Raw genomic sequence first — 22,648 nt, forward strand, 5'->3', positions numbered from 1 at the left:
CTTAACAACTACACAAGAGTAAGAGACTTCGGGGATTCCAAGGGCAGCAATTCAGGAACTTGAGAGACATAGCTGCAGCTAGTAACCACTGGAAATCCCTTTGAACCCCTTAAGAAAAAAAAAAGCTGATGTACTGTACAAAAAATGGACTTTAAGCACAGAAGCTAAATATACAAAAAAAGTAAACAGTCAAGCAGCTTGATAAATTAATTACCTCGATGACAGTTAATTTAGCATTAGAAATGTAACTTTCAGAATCTTCTACACTCCAGTATATAAAGTCAATTTAAAATACCCACTGTAGCATTAATTTCACAGTGATATGTAGTTGAAAACCCCTCATGAAATTAAATCAAGATCAAAGCTGCTTAAATATACAGATTTTAACTGTGCTGAAAAATGACAATACCAGGTCAATAAAACAATAAAAAAAATACTGTAAAATCAGAAAAGAATTTTAAACATTTATATTTCTCTTTGTATATGCTAAAATATTTACTATATGAGTAAGCTTTCGTATAATTTTTGTCAGTAAACACTGAAGTAATTAACTCATGGTAAATCAGAAAGATTTTAAGGAAACAGCATTCCCACTGACCTCTGAGGAATATTTCCCATTCATTAAATTAGTAATTATTTCATGAAGTGAGGTGTCAATGACATAACCATACCTTTAATGTGTTAGCAAACAATTTTTTTCTTAAGAAAAGGGCGCACTTCAGAAGAAATGAAAGACATCAGAGCTAATAAGGCAAATGATGCTGAACTGTATCACATGCAAATACCATTCATGTCTGACTGGAGTTCAGGATATTCCAAGTACTACATATGCTATTGTTACATGAACCACTGCCATAGTCCCCTCCTTATTACATAAACTCTTGAGTCAGTTAAGCAAAAATCTTCCCTGCAAGTCATTTGCTTTTAGGGTTTTTAAAAGACTAAAAAATTACACTTAAATATGGTTGCTTTTATCTTTAAACAAAAAATACTCATTTATGTGAGTCAAACTTCAACTGAGTATCTGCACAGAAAGTAAAACCTTCTAAAACTGTTCATCAGTTATTAAAGTCATAGCTCAACCCTGTTCTGAAATCTAAACCCTAAATTTTCTCTTCCCCTACATTTCTTTACCTTTTTATCCCACTTCTCTCCTTTAGCTTACATCTTACATCGAGATGAATCAAATCTGCAATCCAATCAATTTTAATTAACAGAGCCTGTATATTTATGGTCAAGACCAAAAAGAGCAGTTCAAAGACAGCCTGACCTTCCCTTCTTTTGTCCCATCACTCAGTCTTCAGAGAGTTCATTCAGAAAAGTAGGAGGATTCTACATTGGCTTTCCAGTAATTTTTCAAGCTGAGCAGGGGTCAGATGAATACTAGATCTGGTGCAGGAGTACATAGCCAAGGATGCCACATGTGCCATTTCTACACTGGCAGAAGCTACACTGTTGAAGCTTGTCTAGTAAAAGCTGGGGCTAGAGCTAATTTCCTTGTATTTGCTGGTCTGAGTTAAGCTTAAGCTTGAGCTTAAAACAGTTTCATTATTAAAATAAAATTTCATAGAAACATTTAATAAGAAGAAGTAAAAATACCTATACAGAAACACATATGGTACTCAATCTGCAAATTATTCTGGACTTGTCCATTCTACCAAGACTGAACATCTATTTAAGCATTTTAAAAAGTACTGTATATATCATAAAATAATTCATGTTGTTCCATAATGTTATATGGAGCATATACACTTAACCTTATGCTTTTTATTAAAGATGTATTCCAGGGAAGCTGAACAACATGAATATCCTAGATGTTCTCCTCTGTTAATATCTAATTTATTAAAATGTGTTAAAACAGTTCCACTGAAAACAGAAAAATCTCAAAGTTCAAGAATTCACTTCCTTTCTTCCCCCTCTGAAAAAATCTTAGGTGCATATTAAAAGACCTCTGCAAACTAAAATGGTCACAATTTGTTCAGTGTTGACAATGGTCAAAGTTCTCACAAATGTCTTATTAAGCACTTCACAAGAAACCAGGATTCAAATTACTTTTAAGTGATGATCTAATTTTTCCCCACGCCAATGCAAGGATTGACTTAACTAAAATTCTGAGCTCTTTACGTTGTTATTCAATTTGACCAGGTTCCCCCCCTTCAAAGAAGAATCCTCCTTTCTTATCTCACCCCAAACTATCAAGTTTGACAAGGAAAAGCTGAAAACTTAACAAAATAAAGCCCTCAATAATCCCAAAGCATCAATTACAAATGCTAAACCCTGCCTTACTCCCACCCCAAGAAAAACCCAAACCTCAAACCAAACAACAGAAATACATTCCCCACCTCAAACACACTTTATTCTCTTTAAGATACTCCTAAGTATTCATGGAGGATGTTGCACTATTTGTCAATCCCTTGTGTGTAACACCACTGTAATACTAAATTTCAACTATAATAACCAGACTGTAATAGACTCTTCAGTATGATTCCTTTATGCTACAAAAGTACCAACTGTTTACAGACAGCTGTACAGACCTCAATTCTCCAAACATTCCTTTTGTTTTCTGTAGAGAGAATGCACAGCCTGGAATTCCAGTGTAGCGAAGAAGCTTTGCAAAATTAGCTTGTACATGGGCTTTACTAGTCTTAAATTCTAATCTGAGCAGTCTGGCATACAGCTACTATGCAAACAGCAGAGCAGTTCAACATAAACACGTCTTGCTCTAAATACACAAGAAACTTAAAAATAATAAACGGAGCTTTTCTATTACTGACAAACAGTTGTGCAAATGCTCATATGTTATAATCAGTTGCAACGGCTAATTTCATGTTTCAAAACAACTTGGATCTGTAGTTATAGGCTAGAAAGGTATACTTTGGTCACAGAAAAAGGTTTTCAGGAATTCAAAATGCTTCCTTAATTTCACAAAGTCACAGACAGTACACATCAGCAATAACAATTTTCTGAACTTCTCTTTTAGTTTCAATACCAACTGAACAATCAGATCCCAAAAAAGAAAGATGAAGCTAATATCTACAAAAAAGAATTAAAGCAATTAACTAAATTAAAGACCAGAATTTAATTACTAATGAAACAAACAATGTATATGGGATAGAAAAGTTTTTAAAAAGTCTTTTAAAAAGCCCATTTAAGTACTACGTTGAAGGCTTGGTGAAGATGGAATAATAAGGAATACTGCCTTCTGTACCCATGTAGAAAGATGCTCCACACTGTTAGCATGGCACCCTGAACTGGTGTTACCCATTGGACACATGAACCAAAATATTCAAGAAACTGAAATGCAATGAAACCCATTTACAGCCACTCTTGGCTTTTCAGCTTGGATCACTCCTCTGTTCAGAGAGGTTTAACTTAAACTAAATAAAGAAATAAATGGAACAATAAATAAATTTTTTAAAAGATACACACCCCAAACAAAAGCCAATACCATCACCACTCCCCAAAAACAACAAAACACACACACAGAGCTCTGGTGAATAGCCAGAACAGGATATGCCAAGTATTGAAAAATAGGAAAATACATGGGCAACCAGAGACAGACATGTGCAGACCGGCTACTTTTTGAAGGGCAAGTAATTTCAATGTTTTCTGAAAACCTGAGTTACATTCAGGATCTCTTGATTTGGAAATCAAAAGATTGTATCTCTTTAAAAATCAAATTCATATTACTCATTCTGTTCCTCTGACACCAATAAGTCACTTTGTTCCATTCAAGTCTGTGAGAAAAAAGTTCTCTAAAGATGAGTAATATTTTTGTCCCTAAATACTTACTTAGTAACGACAAAGGTTTTTATTCAGCCCAGTGATTTTCAGGCTTGTTTTCAGATATTTGGGAAAAAATACTAACAAAAAGAAGCCTACACTGGGTACATCTAGGGGCATGTATAATTTACTATAAACAGTAGCCCTGAATGGGCTTAGAGTATATACCAGAAACTGCTTCATGTAACAGTATAAAACATCTGGCTCATTTGGATATTTTTGCTCCCTTTACCAGGACACAATATATGCACCAAAATATATATTAAGCCAGTTTCTGGCAAAACATGACACATGCAGACATGAACTATCACAGTCCAACTATCACCTTTTTATTCAGCTGAAGAGCAAGCAGGTACCATTTCTACCACCGCGCTCCACCTCACCTTTCTTGAAACTATATTTCTAACAGCATTGCTAGTGGGGGACTGACAGCATGACCTTGCACCATTTCTGTTTGCCTGAACACCGCCCATTATGATGCAAGACAGACACACTCTTCCTGCTCATTCACTTGTACTCCCTCTCCCTCTTTGCAATACTATTGACAGCAACATCCTAGATAATCATGAGACAAAATCCTGACTGTAATAAGGATTTCACACTACTGAATATTCCAATTTGTATTACTTTAAGTTAGAATTGTTGCATATAGTCTCTCTTTGCCCCTAATTCCACATGACTCTCGCTCTGAACTCAAAAGGCCTAAGGAACCCATGACAACTCACAAACTTGTGGTGCCAATCAAAAGCTGCAACCTTTTCAAAAATACACCGTCTTTATTAGAAAATCCATTGCAGTCCTACAGCTTGAATCTATGCCTGATACAGTTACTTGAAAATCCAATCCATTTATGAAGTCTAACAGCAGGCAGTATTTTAATCTCATAGAAGGCTGTTTCTCAGCAAGGCCAAAGCATTTAAGCTTGACTCTGCTGCTGGCACACACAGTGGAGACTGGTGCCACACACCACAATGAAAATCCTGCTTAGAACTTAACAAAGCTGCTGCTGCAGCTGCCCCAAGTAATGTGCCACTCATTTACTCATCTCACAGATGTTCACTTACTAAATTCCTGTCCCAAGAATTATCCTACGTAGTTTCTGAAAAGAGCAAACACAACAACTTGCTACAAGGCTCTGCTCAAACTTTTAGTGTACACCAACAAACTGCCTCAAATCTGATTTCATGTCTAAGTGTTTTGCCAGTGTCACTAGCAATCTTTTCAGGTTGTTTCTTTTTTCCCCCACCGGCCCTGAGGGCACCACAAATTCCAATTCAACAGTTAAACCCAATTATTGTCAGAACTGATGCTTGCAGCTGAATCCTTCAAAAACAATGTTTGCATTTTACATCTTCACCTTGTCTGCCTCAGAAACTGACTATCTCACATAAGGCTTCCAGTGAAACATTGCACATGTGATCCTCAGCATTGTTTGATTCCTGGTTTGCTGTGATCACCTAATAGGACAGGCTGACAAATCAAGACTCTCAATGCTGTACTTGGCCAGCATGCCAGATGAATATGAACCTGCAATAGCTGTGCTTGTCAAACACCTGGTGGGGTGTCCCACAGTGTGCATGCTGGACACTGTCCCAACCAGCCTGTGTTTGGAACAAGGTCCCATGGGGGCCCATGAGACCATACACACCAAGGGTTCTACCATCCAGCCTCCACTCTGACAGGTTCTGTCACACTTCGGGGGAATTGTGTGCAAACTCAGAAGGCCTTGTGCAGATTAAACAGCCCAAGCCCGTTATACACAATCACATACAAACCATAATTGCATTTACTTTGCATTTAATTGAATTTAAATATGTTAAACTTTAGTGCCACATTTTGTAACACAAGAATACATGATAGATGGTCCAATCTGGCTGGAATTTGGTTAAAAAATTCTTATCCTACCAAGAAACCTTTGCAAACAGAGGAAACCCAAATACATGTCTTCATGAAGTTCTGAATCTTTCCAAGACAATCTTTGTTAATCTTTGTTGGAAGTAAGTGTAAAAGTTATAAGCATCAGCAACCCTCCAATTTTCACTTTATTAGACATAAGAAGAAAAAGATTCAATGCTTCAAAGAAAAAAATAAATCATTCAAGTTAATGAAAATACCTTTTTAGTATCTATAGGAACACCGAGAGGAAAGAAATTAAAATCCTATTTCATGTTTTCATACTCATAATGCTCCAGCTTAGAAGGGAAATAATAAAAGATATATTATCAGCTAACTAAAGTGCCTATGCTGGAGAGCAGTTTCAAGACTGAGGTGGCTGGAGAATGACATCAGTCTGAAGAAACTGCACTACCAGCAACTCCAACAGATTCTAGATAAATACACTGCTATGTAAGCTTGTCTTAATTTATTTTTCAGTTTTATTTAAATGCAATCTACTTGTGATCCACAGCTGTGGTCCAGACTTCCTTTACAGGAGTAACTCTTCTACTGTATTCTCACTGCTTCCCAAAAACAATTCAAATACAGCATCACCTCTTACTGCTTCAGTGGCTGCTTCATCAGACCCACTGGGCTTCACATCCAGGAATATCTGAGCTGTACAATTACTAACAGTATTAATTCTCCAGTCTTTATCTTTTCAACAAAGGCAATTCCCAGACGTATTCCTCTTACTAATACTACAGTCACTCTGTTTCCATCTAGGATGACAGCTCATCAAATCTCAAGTATAATTGCAGTCTGAGTTTAGCTCTTCAAGCAAAACATCAGAACCCTCTAGATTTGTTATTATCTCCATCACATTTTCATAAATTCTTGAGAAACCCCTAAAGTTAATCTATTTTGAGAAATAATGTACAGAACTGTCTAGATTTCTCCACAGTGCCTGAACACAAGATTATCTGAATGGCAAAGACGCACTAATACAGATGGTACCACCAGTTCAGAACTCCTGTAGGCCCCCATGCAGGAAATTTTAACTAAGCATTGTGTGGTGCGCCCATAGCACAGCGACAACATACTACTGCCCACACCAGTCACCTCATTTCAGACCATCACCTAGGAAAGCCACTGTAACAATTTCAAGTATTCAGGTATCCACTGCAAAGCTGGCAGCAATACAAATGAATACCTCTACACAGTAATATGTATTGTGACAGTAATAATAAAATTTTCAAGTAAATACAGCTTGCGACATAGCATTAGTTATAAATAGCATGTCTTGTAAAACAGTCTGCACAGAATGCTAAAACATGCTCTCAGTGAACACTATTTAGGTCACTAAGTGAAGTATCAAGATAAATACTAAAATAAAAATAAATTGTTTATGTGGATTCCTTCACAAACCTATCCTAGGACTGGGTGGTGTTTTGCCAACAGATGTATTTATCTAGTCAGTGTATTTAACAAGAATATACTAAAAAATATATAAAACACACACTTTATTTAAACAATAAAAAATCAGAACAAAGTTATCATTCCTACACAACGTGGTAACTTAGAACACGTTTTAAAGATGGAGGTTTCCATTAAGAAATAATGGCTTATATTTTGTCAAATACCAAAGCTAAAAATCTATTAGATACTCCCCAGATCAGAATCAAGCAAAAGCACATTAAACACATTATAGACTTTGAACACCAGAGACTAATGACCACATGTTCTGAAAGTACATCGTGAGACAAGCAACTACAAATATGAAGACATTTTAATGCAAATACACAAGTACATATTCAACGTATGTAATGTATGAAGTTGTGTAACTTTCATAATTGTGAACACAAATAGATGTTAAACTGGCCTATATAAGTATCCTACAAATATTTAATTACTCTATAAAAAAACCCTACACATATTATAAACAAGTATAGCTTCATCTGACCATTACTTCTCTTATTATTTAATTATTATTAAATTTAAATTGGAGAAATACTTTTTGTGTGTGTGTGTTCAGGTAGCACAAAAGAAAGCGGAGAAAGAAACACTCATTATAGCAACACAACATTCTATCAGAGCACAAACTGAAGAGCTGTTCTCACTTAAACAGGAAATTTCTATGGCAATTCTGTCCTAGTTTTTTTTTCCAAATTCAGAATGCAAGCTGGCCTTGTAGTACATATGATTAAGAAAGTGATTCCCTGGTTTTTTTTGGTTTCACAGTTCCATTATCAAATATGCAAATAGAGCCAGTATTTTTTCACAGGAACAGTTTACTTTCAGACTTTCTGGGACTTCATTACTGTTTTCAGAGAAACCTGACTAGGGGGTTTTGTATGCTAGGAAGAAATTCTTTAATTTTGTACCTGCTAAGCATTACACTGAAGTTATTTTCACAACAATAATGCCCTGAATTTATTCCATCAAGAATTCCCAGTTCTTTGACTTTCTCTCAAACCATTATAAATAACAGAGCTTGCTATATTATCACAGACAGTAATAGCCACTTACCTTGTCTTGTCTATGCAGAATAAATTTATCCTACAAAGGCATAATCTGGCAAAATGCCACAACACGTGAACAAAAAAACCACATCACATGCTTACAATTAAAATTACACACTTTCTCAGAACACTTTGCTAAACTGGAATCTGGCTTATCTGCAAAGACTTGAAGACTCCTTTCCAACCGCAAATACTTATCTTGCATATTTTTGAAATTTAGGAAGTTTATACACTTTTCAAACCACAGTAATAAGAAAAAAAAACCTTTGAACTTAAAAATAATTAAAATTACCAAAAATCTGTAACACCTCATATCTTGAAATATTAAAAAGATTTAATTTTTTAAAATAATTGAAAATATTAAAAATTTGTAACACCAAATATTTGTGTACTTCACTAAGTCTGCCAACAGAAATGCTGCTTATGGATATTAATCAAACACCACCGACAAAAAACATGTCAGCTGTTTCTAGGATGAGGTATGAAGTCCAGACTATACACAGTCAAAGTACTATCTTAATTATTGGAAAATGGCCCTTTCCTCCTGGACTATTATTAATCTATACTCTTTGCTGCATTCTGGCAGTGCTTTGACAAGAAGGGCCAAGAGGTTCCCGTAGCAAGCCTGGTAATTAGAAGGGTATTATACATGAGTACAATAATTGTAGATCTAAATCTCTTGAAAACAGCAGTCTAGAAATAGCTTTTCTAGATTTTGGCAATTGCTCTAGCCACCATGGTAAACATTTCCACAATACTTCTTTCAGTGTTATTCAACAGTTACTAAGAAAATACCAGAACCATAAAACAGAGAATAAAAATATAGAATTTACTGATTCCTAATGTTTGTAGTCTACTTCTTAAACTTATTGAGTGTACAAGCATTTATTAAAAACTTATAGCCATGTCATTTTATCACTTCACATAGCTGTCTGTAATTTCACCATTACTTTCTGCACAGCTTTGGCAACTTTAACAGTTGCACTTTTCTGCCTTCATCACAAACCATTCTCTTCCTGCAATTAAATTTATTTACAATTTCTCTGCCAAACTGTATTCCCTGCTCTGACCACATAATCAAAGTACATGTATGAGTTTACATGTCCTTATTTATGTGGTAAATCAAACAAAATACCAACATTAATTAATTGCTGAACACTCTACCAGGGATTAAATATTCATGGAAAAAAAAAAGAATGGAATAAAAAAAAATCTGAATAAGAGGATACTGCTGGGATTCTGCACACTAGGAACATAAATTCTTTAAGGTCCACGTGGAGAGGAAAAAGCCACCTTGGGAGCAACTACTTTCTTTGTCTCAAAATCTTCCCAGAAATCAGTTTGTAAAAACAAATGCAATTGGACCTTCATAAAAATACTCAACCTAAAAATATCTGTATGTTTCAAAGAAATATAAACTTACCCACATGGAAAGTAAAATAATAATAATAATGACTAATCTTACAATTTTTGATCACCTAACAATATGCAGTTATATGGTTTAAAGTATCCCAGTGCGTTCTGAGAATGCAGCCAAGTGCAAATTTAGAAATGATGAAAAAGAGGTAACATATCGATTTAGCTGTCTAAAGCTGCAGAGGCTACACATCTATACCAGTAAAATCAACAGGGCTGTGAGCATTCCTGCGCATGGTAATGAACTGCCTGCACCACTAAACTGTTAAAGAAGTGCACCGAAACAACTTCTGTCCAGGCCAATTAGCATTCTTCAAAGCAACTTGAAGGCACCATTCAGAGAGCCATCCTTGGTTTGGGGACCATTCCCAGAAGTAACTTTGCATATAACTATCCTGTTTTGGGACCATTCCCAGAAGTAATTTTGCATATAACTACCCTGTTTTGGGACTAGGACTATGGGGCGTGAGCCATGTTATGTCAATTAGCCTGAGACTCACTTAATTCACTAATATAGATATAGCCGGAGAATCACTGAATGCTACGCAGATGGCCTCTAGCTTAACACCAATTGTGATAAAGCATGAGGAAAGCAGAATGACAGATGAAGTGTCGCTCCTTCAGAAAACATTTTAGAATAACTAACACAATAATCATGAAGAATTTATAAGCATTTTCTTTTTGCTTTTTATAACTGCAACATAAAGCCATTAGAATATTTACAAAGATAAAAGAAAGGCAACAAATAGGCATGATGAATACAGATAAAGCCCAAAGATCAGATTTCCTGTTGGAAAATATTCATCTCCATCACTGAAGATAATCATTGCAAATTGCTTTAAAGGCAGAAGGAAGAGAATTTTGGAGTATTAGAATGAAAAAAATAAACCAACAGCTCTACTTTTAACAACTTACAAATCTAACTAATTACTCAATGAGAAGGCTGTTGTGAAATACATAATAAAACCACTCAAACTGTAATCTTATATAAAACAGATACGGATACTAAAAATATATTGAGCATATTGGATGAGAAATTCTTCTTTTATAGGAAGGTTAAAAACGAACACCTCAGTATCAACTGTGTTCAGGTACTAAGTATCAGAAAATGCCTGGAGTATGTATAGTCCCTGCTGGTGGTCTGGGGTTTAGAGGAGATAAAAACTGATCCTCCACTGTGGATTACCCAGTCTTTTCAAATACTGCGTAAACCCACTAAGGCTTATTGTATTTCTAGTATTTTGAATGGAAATAACTTCTGGGAAGATAAATGCCCTGCAATAAACATACTGTGTACTTTTTCAAGAGGCACAGGTTAGGGACTTCTAAGACTGAAGGAAGTTCATTATGGTTAAAGCAACTAAGTCACATGGTATCTGTATTAAGCAATATATGGGCATGTAAACAAATATTTTCCTAAATAATCATCCAGATGTTATTCTTTCTTACCTCAGAGCCTTCTACACAGTACATAAATTTGAATAGTTCTGAAGGCTACCATCAGGTTGGCTTTGAGCAACTTGATCTAGTAAAAGACGTCCCTGACCATGGCAAGTGGGTATGTGTGTAGGGTATGTGTGCCACGGACTATATGGTCTTTAAACTCAAAGCATTCTATGATTCTGCATTATTACAGCATACAATTGACTGGATTTGCTACTTACATTTCCTTTACCCTTCCTTTTGACTTCTACAGTGTATAATCTCTTTAAAACAATCAGATTTTTGAAAACTACCTATAAATTCAAAATAGTGTAGTTCCACAAAAAAAGACACTTTACTTAAGTTTCCAGCTAAGACCAGCATATGGTGCTAATCCCTTTCTTTAAGTACTCAATATTCTGAAACCAGGCTACTTCAGTGTCACATAAGCTCTGGACACATTTTGAAGATTCTTCTTCACACCAGTGCAATCTTCTACCAAGAAGCAGAGCTCATTTCTACAAAAGAGCAAACCTTCTCAGAAATAAATTTCAAACAAGAAACTAAAAATAAATCTTCAGTATTTTCTGCTCACATGTAATAGCCATGCTCTGCAACAGATGGGGAGAAGAGTAAATCCTTAAGTAGCATAGAAAGCATTAAGCCAGTGACAACATCCAATCCCCTGGAAAGACTGTGACACAAGGAACAAACCACATAAAGCACCTTCTTTATGAAGTACCTTAAGATGATTGGTGAGCAGTTAAGTTTTACATCACTAGCTACTGTTTTATGAAGTTATCTAACATTTGAAATAAACTGGCTGATGTTGTAGTGTCATCAACAATGTAGTTACAAGATTTTTCAAGTTAGCAGGTTGTAGAGGGAGCAGTACCTGCCAGCTGACGAGGGACAATGGTAATCCAGGACACACTGAACTGCTGATGTCAGATCCCAAAGTAGTTTAACAGTAATTTCTCCTAACAGTCTGAAATCCATGTCTTACACAAGCTGTGCTGCACTTGACCAATGTGAATATGGAATAGAGCCCATATCCAGATTTTGCATCACTTGTGCAAGTTGCCCTCTGTCTTCACCACTAAATATGCAACTGAGTTGTCTGGTAGTTTGGAGGGTGTTGTTTAGTTTGATGTTTGAGCTTTTTTTAATGGACTAGAGGCTCTAATTCATGCCCCAAGTAACCTGAACATTCCTTCTGGGTAGCTTACATTGGGAAAAATATGGAAAGCATCATTAAATATTTTTAAACATTTTAAGCTCCTGGGAGCAGGGGCGTACCAGATGAATTACAACAAACTTCTGCAAGATAGACAAGCAACTAACTATGTTTCTGGGCAGCTAGTTTTTATAACACATGCATGATTTCAAAACAACATACTGTGGCCACTATAGAAAAGAGATTGCTTTTAAAAAGAAAATGTAAGTACCCTTAGAACTGTGTGTATCAAGTTGCATTCTAGCAACATAATCTCACAAGTATTTTGTCATGCTATAGGAAGACATAAAAAAAAATCTGAAAGGACAAAAACAATTGAAGAAAGGGGTTTAAGACTGTAAAAACCAGTGAGATATTGTGGAAGGAGGACACTAATTTAGGAGCTAAAGTGAAGACTGGGAGAACTCTATACTCTCCTTTTAATGCACTAGGCTTATAACAAGGGGGAAAGAGCACCCAGAAAACAAATCAAAATTAAACTTCCCAAAGTCAGAAAATAAACTTAAATAATTTAGCAAATCAGATCCTACATGAGAATAAAGCACATGCCAGCCAAAGAGCAGAGGAGAAGGAAGGCTTTGGGAAGAAGCTGCTGGCAGCACGCACAGTGGCAGGGAAGGGAGGCTGCACTGGCTGTATGGTCGGCTGCAATGTGCCTGCAGTAGCTGACCCCGTCAGAATGCACAGACAGAACTTTTCGTATGGTACAGATTAAGAGGAGGTGAAGGAGAAATTAAATTCCATTTACCTTCAAGGGAAACAGAGGAAGATTATAAATTCTAACAGATGATGTAGAAGAGGCTGGAGAAAAAGCCTGGTAATTTCCCTCCCAGCTGCTTAAAGTTACTATAATGGCATAACAGAATAATCAGGTGAACTTGAGCACCATATTCCTGGCTTCCTTCCCCAGCCCTGTTAATGACTGCTCTCTAAACATCAAGAACTAGATCCATTTCACTATAAAAACTGTGAAGAGAGGGAAAAGAAAATAAAAACAATAAACCAGCAGTAATATCAAAACCATGCTTTGCCATAGGCCAACCAATTTTGTATAGGTGATTCTGCTTTTAAGTGGCATCCGTAAAAACAGGACAATGATATGAAGTAATATACACAAGGCCTAAAAGAGCTAGATACTGCTTAACTGGAGTAGCTTATCGGACATAAATCTAAATATGATAAAAATGTCTCATCAAATGAATCTCCAAATCTTTTCAGTTTGGAAAGCTATTAAAAAGACCAATGGCAAAAATTGAAGTTTACAATGATTCCAAATAGCTTTAATTGAATCTCCTGCCTCAAAAAAGGTGGGAGGAGAGCAAAAAGATTGTTGGAAACCTTTCTTCGGCTTCCTGTCTATGATTACAAGCTTGTATTATCCTTGAGATGTTTTTTAAGTAAAACAACGGAAAAGTTTGAAGTGTAAAGACAATGAAAAGATACTGTATCATTTCAGGTTTGCAACTGCTGACTAAAATTAGGAAATGATAAAAGACAACTTCAGTAATTTCATGATGCAACAAAAAAACCCTGTTATAGCAGTGATAACATCATCCCTGCACTGTTGCTGCCCATGGGATGAGCAAGAGCAGCATGAAACAGTACATGAAGAGCCCTAAAATGGCAGTTGTTTTATTTTTAGCTATGTATACATCAAAATGATGTAATATTATGAAATAATGATATCCATTAAAAAAAGAAACAGTGAACATCAGAAAGGCAAATTTCAGTTGTTATTTTATTAAGACATCAATGAAACAACTTGAATTTTGTGAGGAAAAATCATGTCAAAAGGAAGCACAAGGAATAACTATACTTTTGACTAGAAAAGGAAAAAAAACATGTAAAATATGGTATGCCATTGTAACATACAGTTAAATGCAATTACAGGAGTACTTAGAATTTGTGTGACCTCACACTGGGTAGGATAAAAAAAAGCCTATGACTAATAGCCTGTGGCTAATCTAGTAACAAGAGACTATGGCTAGCTAATTAGCCCTTTGCAAACAAAAAGATAAGGAACAGCCAGAATTCCGTAAAAAGTTTTAATTACAAGTATGCCATAGAATTCACTCCCGATCATGAAAGTAAACTGAAAATGTAATTTCAGTATCATCCACATTTCTGCAAAGCATCAAACTTTTTTATTACCACACCACTATCCCTAGAAATCCATGGAATTAGAAATCCAACAACCTCAGACTTGTCTATGCTACAACCATATTCATTAAGCAGGGTTAAGCAGGGTTTTAAACTGTGATGTTAGCAGGCATCAAGGTGTGCTACAGTGTTAGGCACATTGCCCTTAAACACTCAAAAGTCCATTTGTCAGATATTGACCTGAGTTTTATCCTTAGACCGAGCAAACTAACATAAGGTGCTGACTTGTAGCTGCAGATAAAAATCAGACAACTGAAGCCGTCACCACTCAGCTGCTTGCCCCTCCCTGCTGACAAATGTGGCTGCTCTCAAAGAAAGGCATCTGATGCACCCCTGAATCAGCTCATGAATCACTGATGCTTTCAGCTGTGTATTCAAGAAAGCACACACAATTTTACCTGAAAACAGTTAGATGGCTCGAGAGCTTATTTATATGCACATCTGACATCACCATTTGGAAAGTGGGACAAACGTAACATAATACCTCATAACAGTAACAGCTTGAGCCAGATGATTTCTATCACTGTGTGGCTGCCAAAACCAATAGCCTCCTCTATCGGCTCAGAACAGGCCCTACCAGTACTCATTCCAACACGGTGCAAGTGACAATAGTTTGAGTTTATGCAGATTACATGAGTTATAGCACACACTTCTTATAAAACCTTGTGGACTACTTAGTATACTACTACTTGGTATATATTAGTTCAGATAACTTCAAAGGTTATCTGAATAAGCATAAAACTAATTCATCAAATATCAACTGCAGAGAGAGTGTAGCGAGCTTTCCTTCTCCAGCTCCATCATTTACAATTTCTACTACAGTTTTATTATATGGAGTCAGGAAACAATAGATACAGCTGTAGTTTCTTACAAAGTTCCTTCTTCGAGCCAGAGGTTTTTCCAAACAGGAGGTGCCACAGCCCCGCAGGGATGTCTGTACTCCTGCTGCAGAGGCACAACCTTCATCCAATCAGCCAGGCTGCCCACACAGTAATTAAACTACACAGATGTGGAGGCAAAGCATGAGCTAATTCGGCACAGACCTCTTCTGTATCGACAAATTCAGGAGGGGGCAGGGTAGGAGCTTGCATTTTCCACCTTACCATGTCTACAAATCTATACAAAGAGTTGCATCAGCAGCCTACAGAGTAATTTGCCCTGGACTATGGCACTGGCAAGAGAGGGAGGAGTAGGAAGACAAGCTATCCGGCTTAAAATAAGCACCATTACATTCCAATCTAGATTTCACCCCTAACTTTGTCAAATAACACTAGGTGACACATGCTTCCACTGGCTTTTGTTGTTACTGAGGGATGAAGAGTTGGTTTTGGTTTTAACCACTCTGTTTCTTTTTAATTGCCACAGCCACAACAATAATAGATTCACGGAAGGGATGATGCTTAAAATAAAACTTGTAACCATGTATTTATTCCCACTGACCCTCACTTCTTGGGGCCTTATAAGGATCACATTAACTGCTTTATTACAATACAACCAGCAAACAGACAACTGAGAGATGGCAGAAATTTAAACAGTATTTGAATAGAAGTCAATTAAGGTACATATCATCTTTAAACTACTCTAAAAATACTTTATTTGGATTCAAGTAAAGGATTTAGACCTTAGGCTTTCCTGTAATGACATGGAAACCTTTAATCAGGTTTTCTTATTCTTACTATTTTAAGATACATCCCATACATAGATTGGCTTCTTTAATTAAAACCAAACCAAAACAGAACCTTAAGACAGACTAGGAAACTATATCCATCATACAAATTAGCAGATAGCGTTAAAATAAAGCTCTGACTCAATTTACTAACTAGTCTTAAAAAAATCCAAATAAACCCTGTTGTTTTATTTTCAATATAGTGATACCATTTATTACTGCTAGCCAGAATAGCAGTATTTTCCCTAATGAAAAGGTATTTAAGACATCAACAGTTGTTCAAGTTTGTCATGTGCTACACTTACAAAAACCCAAAATGCCCACAACCATAGTTTGAAACAAGTAATTAATTACAAATGTGGTCAAGTTATTTGATTAAACAATCAGTAAGCAAACATTTGCTTAATTATCTTTTCAGTGTTAAAAGGGTCTTGATGATCTTTAGGGCTCAAGCATAAGTAAAAACCCGATTTGCAGAAATCTGTATGGACAACCAACATTTCTTCCTCCCCTCAGTTATTCTTTTTAACTTGCTAAGACTGACAAATGTGGCTGATAGCAAACGAAGCTGATCTAACTGCAGCTGCTATACTGATACTTTCCCCTGGCAAAGCATTACCACTCCCTCTGGTGTCCATCTGACCCTGTGCCAAGCTCCTTCCACACACCAGAAAACAATTCTTTTAAGGTGCATAGGTGTGTATACATGAGCAGAATGACATGGGAATGTGCATACAGAGAGATTTCTTCCATGTATACTGACTGAAGCAGCTGAGTTTGGGGTCAGAAGGGCACTGAAGCTGGCACAGAGGAGGATATGGCTATAAGAGCCAGAAGTTACATCACTGCCCCAGAAGAGCAGCTCCTGTTACAGTAAGTTACACTTCCCAGACTGTCCAGCCTAACACACCACTGCCATCTTTCACCTTCACTCTCACATGTGCTACACCATCCTACTACTGGTATACTACTTTGTAAAGGCTCTAACGTTACAACTATTCTCCAATCAACCCCACTCACTGAAAACTCCAGCAATACCCTGACTTTTCTTTCTTTCTTGGACTATTTTTTCCCCATGTCGAATTTGATTAATAAATATCAAATCTCTGGGGGCAGGAGGTGGGGTAGTATAAAAAAATGCCAAGGCCAGTGAAAAAATAAGTGGAGGGAGTTCACAGCTATGCACAGAAAGAAGCTGGAGCTCATTTTTTTCACTACCAGCGATCCATTAGATTACTTGAGCTGATTTGTGCAACTCTTTCCCAGATAAGAGTGTTATTTTACTTTCAATGATCTAAAAAGTATCTTCAAGTTCCCTCTCATTACACCAGTATCAATGATAGGAAGTTTGTTACTGGTTTTCAAGCAGTACTGAAAATCCTTAGTGATATGACATGGTATGATATATCATTATGATATGATATGATATGATATATGATATGATATGTACACACATTATTTCAAAGACTCCAATTTTAAGTGCTGAAAACAGCACTGTGCAGGCAAAACTAGAAATTATAGCACTTTGTCATATGAACAGTAACATGACATTTTAAAATAGCAGATGTGACACTAAAACACAGAAATATTCTCGACAATACCATGGTTTTGTACCAAAAAAACCAAGAAGTTGCCCAGGATATAGTAAGTCTGACCTGCACACACATTATCTTTCTCTTAACAAGTCACAGTAGAAGTATCTATACAACAAATACCTAACAAAATATCTAAGCCATTGATCACATAGTCTTGGGTTATGGCAGTTGTTGCCAACGATCTCTATAGGCAAGTCAAATTATGATCATTTTCCTATTACACTGAATAGCACACAAAATGACTACAGCTCCCAGGGAACAGAATTAGGATGACAATAATAAGGTGACAATTGCCTAAACAAGACAAACATAACAGCTTAAAGTACTTTCACCGCAAACAAGACAAACATAACAGCTTAAAGTATTTTCACTGCAGACATGGAAAATGGATCAGGTTTCATCCTATGACTTGCAACTCATACTCACAATTAGAAGTATGCTGTCAGCTGGGCAGCTGTATTTTGGCTTGTCCTTCAGATGTGTAAAGAATTTAAATACTTACAATTAGCCTTTGATGTTAACACCCTATTAACTCATATAGGAAAAGTTCAATCTTACAGTACTGTTGCTTGAATCTAGCTATTGACACAAGGCAACAGTGAATTTATTTAGTAAATGAGAAAAAATAGAGGAAGGTATTTCATTCCAGAGAATTAAAAAAAAGTGAGAAAGACTGACATTTTTTCTAATTGGAATTTGATTACTGTACATTACTTATCATTTAACCGACCTTACCTAATTTTGTTTCAACAGTTAAACACAATGAGGTAACACAATTAAAGAGCCAAATGCACACTGAAAAATAAAGTCAACTGTGTGCCTGTAATAGCTGCAGCAGAGAAATAATATTTATATGCAAAATGCAGATACTTAGCTGAAGGTGTTAGAAATCCTTAGAAAAGACTGCACTCTGGTGGAAGACTTGTTAACTTGCTGTAATAGCTACTTGGTAAAACCATGGGGTTTAAGTTTTAATTTAAAATTTAGGTTTTGTAGTAAGAAATTAGTTGCTTCACAAAATGAAAAGCTCTTCAAGCATCTGTTACTTCAGTTCTTAGAGTCCTTTGGTGCCAATTATTCATGACATTTCAAAATACTAAGCCAAATATTTAGAAGCATTTTTATATAACTATATACATTTCCATATCCACATCCTGTGACACAAAGAGTAGGAGGGATAATTCTCTGTAATTCTGTTCCTTAGCCACAGCAGGTTAGTAAACATGAAAACTCCCAACCAAACCAAACAACAACAACAACAGAAAGAATAAAACCAAGTAACATACTGAGGGGAGTCACAACAGAACACACACTTTTAAAATCTTTGCGAGGAACACAAATAATGAATCAAGGATTTGTGCTTTCTATTCCTCATACTCCCTTAACATGATGACTTCTCCCTTTGGCCCAAGCAAAAATCTGTCACAAGAGTTCAACATACCTTATGTCTTCCTCAAGTTTTACTTCCCCACTTACTAGGCACTGCCTTCTCACTTCTGTGCCTAATAGAGATCTGTTAAGTACTTGCAGCTCCCACAGACCCATCTCTCTCAACTAACCAGGCAAGAATTTTTGTGAGCCTGTGGTACAAATGGCTCACAAAAATGTGCAAGCCAGTATGTGTGAGCTGCTGAAAGCCATTCCACCTGAAATGCATACAGCCCAAGCTCTCCCTAACCCTCCCTCACTGCCAACATTTCTAATGTCTCTTTTCTTTATATATATGCTAATTTTCAAATTGGTTATTGGAAATTTAGAAGGAAGTTATTTCTTTGTATCAAACATGGCTGAACTTGGTTAACAGGTTCCAAAGCTCTCAGAGAAGACAGACATAGAGTACAATCACAGGAAAACATTCTTCATAAAACTAATATAATTCTACCAAAAATACCTAGGAATTAACAAAAAGACACCCGTATCTACACTTCACATATGAAAACATGCAAATAAATACTTGCACTAGTTGCTTGAACTAGTAATTTACTAGCCCTGCATGTAGTATTAACAAAAGAAATGCATTTATGACTGATGAAACAGACAAGTGGGATGACCAATTCCAAATCTATGATGAACACACATATGATCTACTGTGACAGAGTTGCAGAAAACAAGATTCATAGAGCAGCAGGCTAGAATTCATTTAACTTTAGGCTGCCCTAAATTAAAATAAAGTATATTTTACAAGACAACAGTTTTATATATACACACAGACAATATACCACTCCATATTCTGCACTGCCAGCAGGCAATAATGCAAAGAGTAGAATGAGATCATCATGTGCAAGATACTGTTTCAGTTGAACAGCCATATTTTTACATGCAAAATATCAAAAGCAAAAGAGCAATAGTACACTTACCATTTGTCTTGCAACCATATTTGGCAATTAAAAAAACCAAAACAGCTTGCTCCTGAATTCAAGGCATAAGCACCTATAAATTTGTTCTGAAGATTACACTGATTTTAAAAAAGAGAGCACATTTCCAACTAGGATTCCCAGACAGAGCAAGTTTGCACTTCCAACTTCTTGCTTACTAATTGTGAAAAGCTTTTCTTAGCCTTGTCTATTCTTGCACCTTTTGGATTTACTAATGCAGCCATGGATCATTATTTGTGTCAATAACAGCAAAACCTTTCATTTAAGTCAGGTATTACTGGTCTTAGTTCTGAGATCACTTAAAAATGCTGCTAACATGTCAAACAAGACATAAGAAATTTTGCACCACGAAGGAGCTGCATTAATGGCAGTGAAACAGAATTAGAAATGGTTGATACCGTTGCATTCTAATGCAGATACAGACCATATTAACCCTCAGAACTTTACTGGAATGGCAACTCTAACATTTGCAGCATCTCCCTCGGTAAGTTTCAAGTATTAATAACCATGCGGTATTCAAACACAAAGAAGGCAAAAAAGTAGTCCTCTATTGCATCAGCTCAGGGTCTCCCATGCCTTCTACTCCATATTCATACTGCAAGCTAATTAACACATTAACAGTTCTATTAAATGCAACCCAGTAGTTCTCTCAATACTGATCTGAGTTCAATATAATGAATCATCTTTTTCCTTTTCTCAAAATTCCAAGGACATACCACCTATGAACTAAACAATCAATAGTGGATTATGATAACATATTATGAGTAAGCTAATACTGTCATACCTTTCCTAGTAAAGGAAGCACTGTCCTTCAATCAGATAGTGCTATCATACAAGAATATTTATTACTTGCACGGTTATCTTCATGGAGAAATCATGGAATATTCTGACAACACAACACAGAAATCAACATATATACTATAGAGATTGAATTAATGATTTTCTGTGAAATATGAAAACATTCCAGAGACTGTCGGGGGATGGGGGGAGTGGGGAGCTTTTAATATCTCCTGAAAGTAGTTGGCTCCCAATGAATGTGCTGAAGTATGAGCCAAAAACCCCCAAGACATCTAGAAATACCTTTTAAAAGGCTATCTTGTCCATCATCCCAGTATTGCTAGCAGGTACTGATCTGAATTGATCCCTTCCTGGAAAAGGTTATTCTAACCTGCTTAAAAAATGCCATTGATGGAGATTCCACTAATTCTCTACAGGGATATGACTGCCCACTGCTTATATTAGAAAACTTATGAAAACCTTTAATCTAAATTTTACTCGCTACAACCACCCCCCCCCCCACTGCTCTCTGTTCCACCTCCAACAGATACAAAAGAAGTTTAAGTATTATCCTTGGTCCTTTCACATACTAAAGAACTCTTATCGCATATCTTTTGTCTTCTCTTCTGTAGACCAAACACAACATTTTCCTTCCAGTCTTTTCTTAAATTACACTTTCAAACCTTCTGATAACAGTATATGAGTGCAGGTGGATGGAAAGCATAAGGTAAAAAAAGGAAACCTACTTCTACCACTCAAAAACATGTAAGAAACACCTTAGCAACATTTGCTCTGGAGGAGGACAGTCCACACCAAACAAAACAGACAAATAAAATCCACCACTAAACCAAACAAACAGTTTTCTAAAAACTATGAGATAAAGATTATTTTAAAAAAATAGAAAAAATATGGGTCTCAAGATGCACTAGTATCAATATACACAGTGCATGTTACTATACTGCTAAGCACACAAGACAGGCTAAAAAAGGCATACTCTTCTCTTCCTCCTGTTTTCTAGAGACTCCCAAAACCCCTGTAGGACTGCACTCTTCTAGTAAATGACTATAAAGGATTTCACACTACTCATGAAATCGTGGTACAAGATCTCATGAAAACTGTAAAATTCAGGGTTTTTTTAAAGTATCCAAAGTTAGCATGAATTTCACTTCTCCTCATCCTTCCTCTGCACTCTTGCAGCAGCTCCTCTGTAGTCAATGCCACGCTGATAAAGTAAGTGAGATGAGGGAAAAAAGTCAGTAAGAATAACATCTAATCCCAGTTTACATATGGATTCCTTCAAATGTTTTAGGAAATCACTTTTATTTCAAGCAGTATATTGACACTACACACTATGTTTACAAAAGCAATAGATACAAAGAATCAGATATACTTCTCTGAGTACAAAATGGGATAAAACAGTCACCTAAATAGTTCTTGTAAAGTTTCATTTATGCTTCAGAAAACATTTGGAATCTGAAAACAATACTTTTTTTGTATTATTCTGTTTCACGTATCATATGCAAAGAAGCTAAGCTCTATTCAAATAGTTACATATAAATGAATAAAATTAAGGGGTTGGTTTAGGCACGTTGCAGATACTCTAAATACCAAGAACTGTCTCAAAAAAATTACATACATTTTAAGACACAGAAACTGAAATTTAAAATATTACGAGAACACTAACTCTGTCCTACTGAGCTCCGTTAAATGCAACAAAAGATGAACATACTGAAATACGGTTTTTAGCATTTGTAGCCCAATCCATGCTTTAAAAGGATAACTTTCTTTTCTCCTGTAGCATAAAAGGAGTATTTCTGCTT

The 22,648-nt window shown here is 36.1% G+C and overlaps 1 protein-coding gene across 1 annotated transcript in view; it reads right to left on the minus strand.

Annotated features, from left to right (window-relative positions):
- ARID2 (AT-rich interaction domain 2) overlaps positions 1-22,648 on the minus strand; it is a 90,860-nt gene that overhangs the window by 37,565 nt on the left and 30,647 nt on the right. The window lies entirely within an intron of this gene.

Source organism: Camarhynchus parvulus, chromosome 1A (genome assembly GCF_901933205.1).
Source record: "Camarhynchus parvulus chromosome 1A, STF_HiC, whole genome shotgun sequence".
NCBI classification, from domain to species: Eukaryota; Metazoa; Chordata; class Aves; order Passeriformes; family Thraupidae; genus Camarhynchus; species Camarhynchus parvulus.